The sequence below is a fragment of the Gopherus flavomarginatus genome, chromosome 3, assembly GCF_025201925.1.
Source record: "Gopherus flavomarginatus isolate rGopFla2 chromosome 3, rGopFla2.mat.asm, whole genome shotgun sequence".
Classification (NCBI taxonomy): domain Eukaryota; kingdom Metazoa; phylum Chordata; order Testudines; family Testudinidae; genus Gopherus; species Gopherus flavomarginatus.
Window position 1 is genome coordinate 117599692 of NC_066619.1, and position 12622 is coordinate 117612313.

At 41.1% G+C, this 12622-nt stretch overlaps 1 protein-coding gene across 1 annotated transcript in view; it reads right to left on the reverse strand.

The window, feature by feature from the left end:
* Positions 1-12622, reverse strand: part of LINGO2 (leucine rich repeat and Ig domain containing 2) — a 758770-nt gene that overhangs the window by 466384 nt on the left and 279764 nt on the right. Inside the window, exon 3 of the mRNA XM_050943109.1 lies at positions 4871-4949. The gene's annotated coding sequence lies outside the window, so the exon portion shown is untranslated. The remainder of the gene's footprint in view (positions 1-4870; positions 4950-12622) is intronic.

Sequence of the window (12622 nt, forward strand, 5' to 3'; positions counted from 1 at the left end):
GTTTCTTTCATCTTCACCTTGACTTTGTCCCAGTGCAAGCACCAGATAGAATCTGGCCCTTAGTATCTAACTAGGAGTGTTAACCAGATCACTGCTGTATAGAGCACCATTCAGCTACAGCCAGTGGGTTCTCAAACTGGGTGTTGTGACCCCTCAGAGGGTCATGAGGTTATTACCTGTGGTTCACGGGGTGTCTGCCACCACCCCAAGCTCCACCTCACCAGCATTTATAATAGTGTTAAATATAAAAAAAAGTGTTTTTAATTTGGGGGGGGTGCACTCAGAGGCTTGTGTGTAAAAGTGATCACCACTACAAAAGTTTAAGAACCATTGCGCTACACTCTCACAGTGGTACATCTCTAGCATTATTGTTGCCAACCAATTGCCCAGTAGCAGACGTACAGACTACTTTCTCCCTCCTTTCCCCAGCAACATTTATGCTTTCTGTCTCAAAGGGTGATTCTTTTTTTCAATTATGCAAAGGGGCCAGTAGCCCTTTCTCTGTGCTGCCAGGAATGTTTGGGATATCTGCCGTGAAAATGGAGAAAGTGGGATTTAGTGCACTAAACTCTTGTTAGATCTTTTTAAGCCCTACCTGCACAGAACAGATTTAGCTAGATCTTACCCTTTAATTGCCCTGTTTTTCGCTGGCCACACTTTTTGCATGTTACTTCCCCTCTTTCACCCTCTGCAAATGAGCAGAGTTATACTTGCTTTGCACATCCACACAGTGTCTCAGTTGAGCAATTTAGTCTACTTTGCTGCTTGTCCTGATTGTCTGACCATCTTGTGCCTAATGACTAACGTATACCACTATATAAACCATTGTAGAATGCTGACTCTGGACTTCAGCATGGAAAGAGAACATTATTGTAGAGGTATGTTACAAACAGGCCATCATCAGAAGAGCTTTCAATATCACACACCTGTACATACAGGATTGCCTCAGATGGATCAATCAGCTCCCACTGGGCATGTCCCCAGATGCTGCATAGGGAAATGTCCTGCAGATACGCAGGACAGCTGAGAATATTCAGTAAGAAGTTGCAGACCAACTCGTGACTTCTCTCAGCAGAACTTGGTGGGCAGCTGGTTGTGTGGGTACCTCTATAAAATGCTATGGAGGCCCTATGATGGAGTCTGTCAAGATGAATAAAGACCTCCTTAAATTAAGTCTTGTCTGGGCAGGTGAGATTCATTAGTCTTGGCAGGCAGCTCACCTAGGAGAAGCAAATTCCAATTTCAAGCCTAAGCAGTCAGGCTTGAACATCTGATCTGTAAAGCTTATCCAACAGATAAGCTCATGTGCATCGATGTCCATGTCAAGGTTGGGTTCCCCAGAAGGTTGGATTCCCCACAAGCAATGTACAACAGCTTTGCCTGACTGTTCTAACTGGTCATAGGATGCTAAAGCTAAAGAACTGAGTGAATAAGCTGAGTAAGGGTGCAAGATGCAATGCAGAAATGCTGACTGGAAGTGTGGAGCTACATGAGGTCTTAAAAAGAAGAGTAAATGTGGCATGTGCATAGAAGACATGGAAACAAAATGAGGTTGAAAGGGGCTTAATACGAGTTGCTTCAATTGAAGACAAATTGAAGGAGACTAGGCTATTCTGGGATGTGCATATTCAGTGGAAATCTGAGAACTACATAAGTAGAATAGCTCTGGCAATGATTGTGGGTGAAAGACGACCAAGTGGGAGACCAAAGACTTGGTATGTGAACTAGATATCAGGTGACCTTAGCGAGAAAAATTTGTACCAGAGCCTGGTGAATGATCATGAGTTTCAGAGGAAGGCTATAAAAGTCAGCAATCCCAAGTAACAAAAGTGGCAAACAAGAAATAGTAGTACATCCAGGGCTAAATCTCCTAAAATGTGTCCAACAGGGTAGAAGTATAGGTGCATGAAAGTGAAGACTTTTCTGGTGCTGGTGTTCAGTGAGCGCTATGACAGAAGGTCTGTTCACTTTGTAAAGTACTGAATGCTTATTGCTTGGGGTTTGAGTCTGCTCACAGATTGGCTGAGGTGCCTGATGGTCCTTTAAAAACATATTGGGACTGACTGTTACTGATGCTCACGTTGAAAAATACCATTGGTTTCAGTGGGACTATTCATGAAGTAAGGGGCTATTTAGCATAAGAGACAAGCCCTTAGCGAAGTTCAAGATAAAAACATTGGTATGTGCTCTGATACCCAAGAACAGAATGGGACATTTTCTTTGTTAACAAAGTTGATACCGTGGTCTTGTGAAAAGAGACATTAAAAACCTCTCCTATGTATTTTCTCTGTGAATCTAATTTTAATCGAGAGATAACTTTTAGAAGATCAGGTAATTATTTTTATTCAGATCAACAAATGTGATAGCTTATGCACCTCACATTCACAGCAGGAAGAGATGTTTAGTTTAAGATAATCCAAACCTGCTAATAAAAAGTAATTGTTCAAGAGGACGGTAGGGCATTTTTCAAGGAAGAGAAGAAAGGAGATAATTTAATCTCTTAATAGCCCCAAATTACTGGTTAAAAACTGTGCAATCATCAAATTGCAACACTTTATCAACCAGAATGGAAGATTCAGAGATGTGGCAGAAGATCAGAACATCTTTATCATAAGATATGTTAATGCATGTCCCTTGATAATGCCCTACTGACCAATCAAAATAGACCACCAATGTTTTTGAATTAAAATTGCATAGTGCCATATACTGACTTTGGATACACAGCCCCATACACGACACCCAGAAGCTAATGGAAGCTCCAAATTCAACTGTTTCAAGTCAAAGGATAGTCTATACTTTTTAGCCAATTTAATGTTCTAATACTGTTTATCTTATTTAATAAAAACAAAAATATTTGCATGCTTTACTTTCCCTTTCTGGCCTGTTCCTCATCAATCCCAATTTCAAATATTATTGATTCATTCAATAACTTTTCATGGGGGAGAGAGGGTTTGCAACAGTTTTCCTGTAGGCAGAAATGTGCGTTATTCGTAGAAATTAAGCAAACATGAGTTGTGGATAGAAAATCACTTAGGCACTTTTGAAAACTTTACCCATCATCTTGACAGTAATTCTTCTTGCCCCAGTGAAGACACGTATCCTTATGGAGCAAAAATTTAAGTATATGCTGAAATCTCATTGAGTCAAATGGGACTTAAAGACATGCTTAAAGTTAAGTGCTTATCTGTTTTGTTGAAACAGGACTTTAAATGTTACCTGACAATTACTTTCCTACCTCATCTCTCACCCTTCATTCTCCTGAACACAAGCCTCCCAACAACAGGATGGCAGAGGAGGTTTTAACATCAAAATCCAACTTAAATATTTCCTGGGAAGGGGGGCACTGTCCTCTTCTGGCTGCATGGCACAGGACCACCATACACCTTTCCAGCACCATAACCAGTGTCTAGCCACACACGAAGAACCACCACATCTGATCTTTCCCAAACATTGTCTATTATTTACAGCTTCTATGAGGTGAAATAGCAGCAGTAAGAGTCAAGCTCTGACTTCAGTATTTACATTAAACAGTGGAATCATCAGCCTCCACTTTAAGAGAAATGCTGAACCTTTTTTCCATTTAGAATCACCACCCACATCTCCTTGCAGCACTTCACTCACAGCGGAGGATGATTCACGTCTTCCTCTTTCTATTAGAGAATTGCAATATGTTCAATTGTACAGTCTTGGGATTCAGCTTATTAAGTAAATGCAGAGGAGCTGGATACTCACTCTCCCATCTTGGGAGCCAATGGAGGCTGCTGATTCTGTTTTTCAAATAGGCCTATTTTACCTTTTTAGGATATTGCTCACATCAGCCTTCAAGTCAGGAGGGAGAGATTGTCCAGCTCAACACTGAGTTTATAAATGTGAATCAAGAGGTGCCCTTGCACAGCCTCCTATTCAGTTTTTTAAATGCATAATAAAAGCTTTTAAAAACCTCTTCTAACCACGAGTAGAATAGCTAGATTCACCGGCAGGAAGCTAGGGAATTAATGTCTCTGTCTAAAGAAAACTAATGGAACCTGAAAATAGTATATCAAGGGACGACATTGTGCTGGTGCAAAGACTCCAAGAAAAGAAACAGTATAGATGTAACTTTAGACCTTGTTGCTCAGATTTTCCCTCAACGTGAGGAAGGAGGTTTGGGAGAAACTGAGCTGGTTTTGCCATCAGAATTGTTTTTCATCATAAGAAAAACAAAAACAAAACTAACCACTAATACCACCAGAATTAAGGTATTTTTCAAAATCCAGAAAATTGGATTTTTTAAAAAACATTTAGCTTTTGGCACAAATAATTTTTCATGTTCCTATATGTATATAAATTAAAAGACAGGAACTCAACAGCTTAGTTTTACAACTTACCCAACAGTAAGGAATTTGGGACGTTTGAATAGAATAAGACAGAGAGAGAGTAGCAAATAGCCTGCCTAAGAATAAAAATTCCCAAACAACGTAAACTGTAATTCCACATGTAATTAAATGCATTTGAAATCAATTTGTTTTCTCTATGTGCATAAAAGACACAATTTTCAAAAACTCCCATTGTTGGTCTAACTCTGCCCTCATTGAAGTTCATGGTTAAGCTCCCATGGTCTTTAAAGGCAATTGAGTTAAGCCAATACAGTGCTTTTGAAAAATCTCACCCACACTCTTCAGAAACATCCTATGTATTTAATACAGTGCATGAAAATAATCATATACCTTAACAGGAATTAAGAAGGGCTCTAAATACAGAGGGAAGATGAAACCACAGATGCATTTAAAGACAATGAAGATTTCCTTCTACTTCAATGCCTTGAAAATATTATAATCATATAATCTGAGACAGAATTTTTAAATTTAGTCAGTTAAAATGGAACATTTACCTTGTAAGATTCAGACTCCATTGATAAAAGCAGGAAAGAAAACAGCTCAGTGCCAAGTCTCCCAGGTCTTTCTTGCTTACTATAAAGACAAAGAGGGAGATCACATTAGAAATCTCATTTGCAGTCAGTTTTTTGAAGTGGTGATGCTTTTATTGAAAGATAGCCAGGTTGAAAAATATACCTTCACAACATATTAGGCCCCTATGCAAAGAAACAAACAAAAAAAAAATGAAGCAGTTTGCCAGACCTGTGAACATTCCTGCTGAGGTAAATGATCTAAGAGGCTAGTACACAAGCAAAGAAGCTGGGGGGGGGGGGACTACAGCACTGCAAAAACCAGCAACACTAACCAGTAAGCAAGAATAATTTTCAATTTCTGATTAGAAAAATAGAAACACTTCAGCAACTTTAACTACAGCTGTTATGAGTTCTCTAGCTGTAATGATACACTGCATTTGTATAGCATTTTTCATCCATCTGTCTTAAAGTGCTTTTCAAAGACAGAAAAGTATTGTTTATCCCCCATTTTACAGATAGGGTAAACAAGGTGGGGAGACTTTAAGGGCCTGACCCATGCACACATGCCAAACTAAAACTGGGGCCTTCCCATTGACATCAAAGGGAGAATGACAGAGTACAGAGGTGATTTGCTCAAGGTCAAAGACTGAGTTAATGGTAGAGAGGAAAAGAGATGCTCATGGAGTCTAAAAGTGACTTTGTACTGAAGTGTTTTTTTATTTCCCGAATGACTTGAGAGAGAATGAAGCAGTTATAGATTGTACAATAACCCAGGTCACTTCTAAATTGACATCTGGCTATTATTAATGTTCATCCATCTGTAGGATTTATTTCTGTCTTGTCACACACACAAAATATGAAAGTAATTCTCATCCAGCCCCTTTAAATCTACAGTTTTCACCAATATATGCCATTTGTGGCTTTCAGCCTCTTATAGATATTCAGGAAATGAGCCTGGAGAACACAAGTTTTACACTGCTGAGCACTCAGAACAAACTGTTCCAAGACCCTGAAGAGGTATCTGACATATGGCACACTGTCTTTCTTTAAGGTAGGCAATAGAGAAAGAGGAAATCAGAAGTACCCATTATAATCTTACACACACACAAAGTTACAAATAAGTTTACAAAAAATGACAATTAAATTAAATCAACATTAGGAGGTGGCAGTTATAACAACTGTTTTAAAGCCTTGAAATTTGAAGTTGTTAGGAGTTCCATAATCAGTCATTATTCTGATTCCATATTCTCATTCACCTAATTTACAGTGTAGTATGCAAGTCATTATGCAAGTTACAAACAGATGGGGTACCTTAATCAATATACTTTGTACTTTGAAGCATGGATGCCATAGATTACGCTCTTTCACTAATAGTGGAATGTCAGCTGAGAAGTTGTTTGGGTGATTGTATATGGAGAGAAGTGGTTTTGTTGAAAAAAGAGGTGGCTCTTCTATGATGGTGATGGAGATCTCTCAAGAGCTCCACTTCTTAATATCTTTATGACATTTACAGTTTGGTTAAGGGTTTGAGGTCCATGTTAGAAAAGTGGATGAGGACATTTTGTTAATGAATTTATCATTTAATTCAGGCAGAGATTAGGAGGCATAATGTATCATATGACCTATTATTTTGAGAGGACAACACTGACAGTTCCACACTCATCCTGCTTGTTGTGACTTCAGTTCCCGTTTCCCCCAGCTAAACGCAACTATGTAGTGGTACACTGAAAAATGTAGGACAGAAATTTAATGAGAGCAGTCCTCCTTGTGCAGTTTCCAATACATTTCTATTTCTGATTATACAAGTGTCCCGAGAACAGATTCTAATGGTATTTTCAGAGTGGTAGCCCTGTTAGACTGTATCAGCAAAAACAGCGAGGAGTCCTTGTGGCACCTTAGAGACTAACAAATGTATTTGGGATAAGCTTTCATGGGCTAAAACCCACTTCATCAGATGCATGGAGTGGAAAATACAGTAGCAGGTGTATATACACAGTACATGAAAAGATGGGAGTTGCCTTACCAAGGTGGGAGTCAGTGCTAACAAGATAATTCAATTAACAGTAGAATACCAAGGGAGGAAAAATCACTTTCGTAGTGGTAATGAGGGTGGCCCATTTCAAACAGTTGACAAGAAGGTGTGAGTAATACTAGGGGGAAATTAGTATGGGGAAATTAGTTTTTGTAATGACCCATCCACTCCAAGTCTTTATTCAGGCTTAATTTGATAGTGTCCAGTTTGCAAGTTAATTCCTGTTCTGCAGTTTCTCATTGGAGTCTGTTTTTCAAGTTATTTTGTTGAAGATCTACCCCTTTTAAGTCTGTTATTGAGTGACCAGGGAGACTGAAGTGTTCTCCTACTGGTTTTTGAATGTTATAATTCCTGATGTCAGATTTGTGTCCATTTATTCTTTTGTCCAGTTTGGACAATGTACATGGCAGCGGGGCATTGCTGGCATATAATACAAAAATAATAATATTTTGTCATTTCAGTCTGTGCATAAGAAGTGCAGAAGAGGCATAAAATGAAAAAAAAAATCTGGTCTATATTGCCTAAGAATTCTGAAGATTTTAGTTCAATTTCAGAAGGATTCAGGAAGCAGGGTGCCAGAACAGTTGACTCCTGCCAATCCAACTGCTTCTAGTAGCAGACATGGAAGTCAACATGGACTTCTGTAAAGAAAAGTTACCAGGAATGGGAATCCAGCGTCTTCCTGGAGGGTATTACCCTAAGGAAAGGATTAGTCAGGGAGATAGCTCAGGTAAGCCTCAATCTCAGGACAATTTGGATAAACTTTGCACAAATATCTAGACTTTTTGATGCTTATCTAAACCTTTTGAAATGCATCCATCACTACTAATGATCTTTTAATTATTGCTGAACCTGACATCCAGTGTTATTTTGCTGCAGGGATATGAATCCAAAGTAAACATTGCTTGACAAATACCAGTTACTGCTTAAATTATTTAACAGCCTACTATACTCTTGAAATATTCCTTTTTATAATCTCAATGCATTAGCTGCACAAATAGGATTAGTAATGACAAAAAAGCGAAGGGGAAAAAAATCCTCATTCAGGAAGGTCTCCTGTCTCAGTGAGACATGCACTGAGCCAACAACAGCCAAGAAGCTATCCAAGAAGAAAAAAGAAAAAAGAAGACTTGAGAAGAAATTAGTCTGCTTGATCCTCAGTCTAATAATACTCTTGTATTTTTTGTACCTGAGCATAATCTTTGTGCCTCAGGCTCCTTCTGGTCCTGAAATCTGTGTGTCTGTGTTATCTCTAACTGCACATTCTTAAAGAAGGAGTGCTATTGCTTTAGGTAACATTATTTCAGTTTTTGCTAGTCTCACACAGGATACAGGTGTGCCCATCATTTAAAATCTTTGAATAACTCATTTCACCAATTTAAAAATAAGCTAATTCAATATAATGAAAACTAATAAGCTAATTAATTTCAACAAAGCCTGAAAGCAAGCAAGATATCAAACTGTAATTGTGTAATGTAAGCATGAGTAAATCCAACAGATAAACCATTAATTGTTATCACACATGTCATAAAGGCAGAGGCATGCAACCAAAAACAATTAGCAAATGCACACAACCAGAACCCTACAAATATGCAGAATAGCTATACCCAAATCCTATGCTATATGTCATGCCTGGAGACAAACTAATAAATCCTATGTCAAGTTAAAAAAAATCAAACAAAAAACCCCACATGACTTTGATAAGACTCATCTCTTTTTATTAGCCTTTGAACAATAATCTCCCTAAAGCTTGCAAGTTACATTACTGTAAATAAAAATTTAAAAACATCTTTACCATACACACCTTAGTCACTGCTTCACTAGGCAAAGAGGAGAATATGGTCGCGATATACATATGAATAGAAACTTTTTTGATAATTTTGGTTACACCTATATACCATTTTAACGGATGCATTATAAATACCAAGACAGCTAGAGAAGACAGGATCTGTTCGGTTTAAGAGCATCAACTATATATTTTGGAGGTTTTAATATTGTTTGGAGTTAGTGCTCACTAGGAACTAATGGGCTGTTGCTTCTTTCAGCTCACCTGATTGCACACACCAGGACTCCTTGCATCCTTCCAGTCAGACCAACAAGCTTCCTGGCCGGCCATGCTTCCACCCCCTCTTTTTCAGGGACTCCTTGCAACTCCCTGTCATAAACCTAGTCCCAGATTTGGACCTTAGCATCCAAAATATGGGGGTTAGCATGAAAACCTCCAAGCTTAGTTACCAGCTTGGACCTGGTAAAGCTGCCACCACCCAAAAAATTAGAGTGTTTTGGGGCACTCTGGTCCCCACAAAAACCTTCCCTGGGGACCCCAAGACCCAAATCCCTTGAGTCTCACAACAAAGGGAAATAAACCTTTTCCCTTCCCCCCTCCAGGTGTTCCTGGAGAGATACAAGAAGCAAACTCCGTGAATCTAAACAGGGGGAGTCCACCCTCTCTATTTCCAGTCCTGGAAACACAAGCACTTCCATCTTCACCCAGAGGGAATGCAAAGTCAGGCTAGTAAATCTGACACACACAGATCTCCCCCTGACTTCTTCCTCCCACCAATTCCCTGGTGAGCTGCAGACTCAATTCCCTGGAGTTCCTCACTAAAGAAAAACTCCAACACGTCTTAAAAGAAAGCTTTATATAAAAAAGAAAGAAAAATACATACAAATGGTCTCTCTGTATTAAGGTGACAAATACAGGGTCAATTGCTTAAAAGAAATATGAATAAACAGCCTTATTCAAAAAGAATACAATTTAAAGCACTCCAGCAACTATAGACATGTAAATACAAAACAACAAACCATTTTTGTACTCACAACTTGGAAACAGAAGATTAGAAAGCAGGAAATAGAAAAATCCTTCTCATAGCTGAGAGAGATTCAGGCAGAAGACAAAGAACCCAGACACAAACTTCCCTCCACCCAGAGTTGAAAAAATCCTGTTTCCTGATTGGTCCTCTGGTCAGGTGCTTCAGATACTTATTTCCAGGTGAAAGAGACGTTAACCTTTAGCTATCTGTTTATGACACGCCCCCCAAATCGCAGACAGTGGGGAAGCTCACTGGCGGCGATTTCCTCCTAGAACTTTAAACTAAACAGATTAATACAACACATGCACCTTTACATATACCACTAAGTATATAACTAACAGACTTCTACATTTTAAGAACACTTTTTAACTACTGCATTCTGGGAAACTCTCACGGGAGAGTGCATCAGCTACTTTGTTAGAAGCTCCTGAGATGTGCTGAATTTCAAAATCAAAATCTTGGAGAGCTAAATTCCAACGAAGAAGTTTCTTGTTGTTCCCCTTGGCAGTATGAAGCCACTTTAGTGCAGCATGGTCAGTTTGTAGCTGGAACCGCCGTCCCCACACATATGGGCATAGCTTTTCCAAGGCGTACTCAATGGCATAGCATTCCTTTTCACTGACTGACCAGTGACTTTCCCTCTCAGAGTTTTTTGCTGAGAAACACAACAGGATGGAAGTTGTGATCCGTTGCTTCCTGCATGAGAACTGCTCCTATACCACGCTCAGATGCATCCGTGGTTACTAGGAATGGCTTGTCAAAGTCCGGGGCCCTGAGCACAGGGTCAGACATGAGCGTTGCCTTAAGTTGGGTAAAGGCCTTTTGACACTCATTAGTCCACTTAACTGCATTTGGCTGGGTCTTTTTGGTCAGGTCGGTCAGTGGGGCAGCGATTTGGCTGTAGTGTGGTACAAATCGCCTGTAGTATCCGGCCAAGCCTAAGAAGGATTGGACCTGCTTCTTGGACCTTGGGACAGGCCTCTTTTGGATAGCATCCACCTTGGCCTGTAGGGGGTTTATGGTTCCTCGACCCACCTGGTGCCCCAGGTAAGTCACTCTGTTTTGGCCTATTTGACACTTTTTGGCCTTAACAGTCAGTCCGGCCTGCCTGATGCGCTCAAAGACCTTTTCCAGGTGTAGTAGGTGTTCGGGCCAGGAGTCTGAAAAAATGGCCACATCATCGAGGTAGGCAACTGCAAATTCTCCCAGTCCTGCTAGTAGACCATCTACCAGCCTCTGGAAGGTGGCGGGTGCATTTCGAAGGCCGAAAGGAAGGACATTAAATTCATACACCCCCACATGGGTGACGAATGCTGACCTCTCCTTGGCAGGTTCATCTAGCGGTACTTGCCAGTACCCCTTGGTTAAGTCTATTGTAGAGATGAACTGGGCACGTTCCAACTTCTCCAATAGCTCATCGGTGCGTGGCATTGGATAGTTGTCCAGACGAGTTACCGCATTTAGCTTACGGTAGTCCACGCAAAAGCGTATTTCCCCATCTGGTTTGGGTACCAGAACCACTGGAGATGCCCATGCACTGGTAGATGAGCGGATTATACCCATCTGTAGCATGTTTTGGATCTCCCGTTCTATAGCAGCTTGGGCATGAAGAGACACCCGGTAGGGTGGGGTTCTAATGGGGTGAGCATTACCTGTGTCAATGGAGTGGTATGCCCGTTCAGTCCATCCTGGGGTGGCTGAGAACAATGGGGAGAAGCTAGTGCACAGCTCCTTGATTTGTCGCCGCTGCAGACGTTCCAGGGTGGTTGAGAGGTTCACCTCTTCCACGCCACCGTCTTTTTTCCCGTCGTAGTAGACACCGTCAGGCCACTCAGCATCATCTCCCTGGACTGTAAACTGACAAACCTGTAAGTCTCTGGAATAGAAAGGCTTGAGAGAATTAACATGGTACACTCTAGGCTTTAGTGAGAAATTGGGAAATGCTATGAGGTAGTTCACAGTTCCCAGGCGCTCTTGGACCGTGAATGGCCCTTCCCATGATGCTTCCATCTTATGGGCCTGTTGCACCTTCAAGACCTTAACCTGGTCTCCTACCTTGAAGGAACGTTCTCTGGCATATCTGTCATACCAGGCCTTTTGCTCTTCCTGAGCATCCTTTAGGTTCTCTTTAGCAAGGGCTAAGGAGTGTCGGAGGGTGCTTTGTAGGTTGCTTACAAAGTCCAGAATGTTAGTTCCTGGAGAAGGCGTAAACCCCTCCCATTGCTGCTTCACCAACTGTAATGGCCCCTTAACCTCGTGACCATACACAAGTTCAAACGGTGAAAACCCTAAACTGGGATGTGGTACAGCCCTGTAGGCAAACAGCAACTGCTGCAACACTAGGTCCCAATTATTGGAGTATTCGTTGATGAATTTACATATCATGGCCCCCAAAGTTCCATTAAACCTTTCCACCAGGCCATTAGTTTGATGGTGGTACGGGGTGGCAACCAAGTCGTTCACCCCATGCGTGTCCCACAGTTTTTGCATGGTCCCTGCCAGGAAATTAGATCCTGAATCTGTAAGGATGTTGGAGGGCCAACCTACCCTGGCAAAAATGTCTGTTAGGGCCAGGCACACAGTGTTAGCCTTGGTGTTGCCTAGAGCTACTGCTTCCGGCCATCGGATAGCAAAGTCCACGAAAGTCAGTACGTACTGCTTTCCTCTGGGTGTCTTTTTTGGAAAAGGACCCAGAATATCCACAGCTACTCGCTGAAATGGGACCTCAATTATGGGGAGTGGCTGGAGAGGGGCCTTGACCTGGTCTTGGGGTTTTCCCACTCTTTGGCATACCTCACAAGACCGGACATACTTGGCAACATCCTTGCTCATCCCCTCCCAGTGGAAGGACTTCCCCAACCGGTCCTTGGTTCTGTTCACCCCAGCATG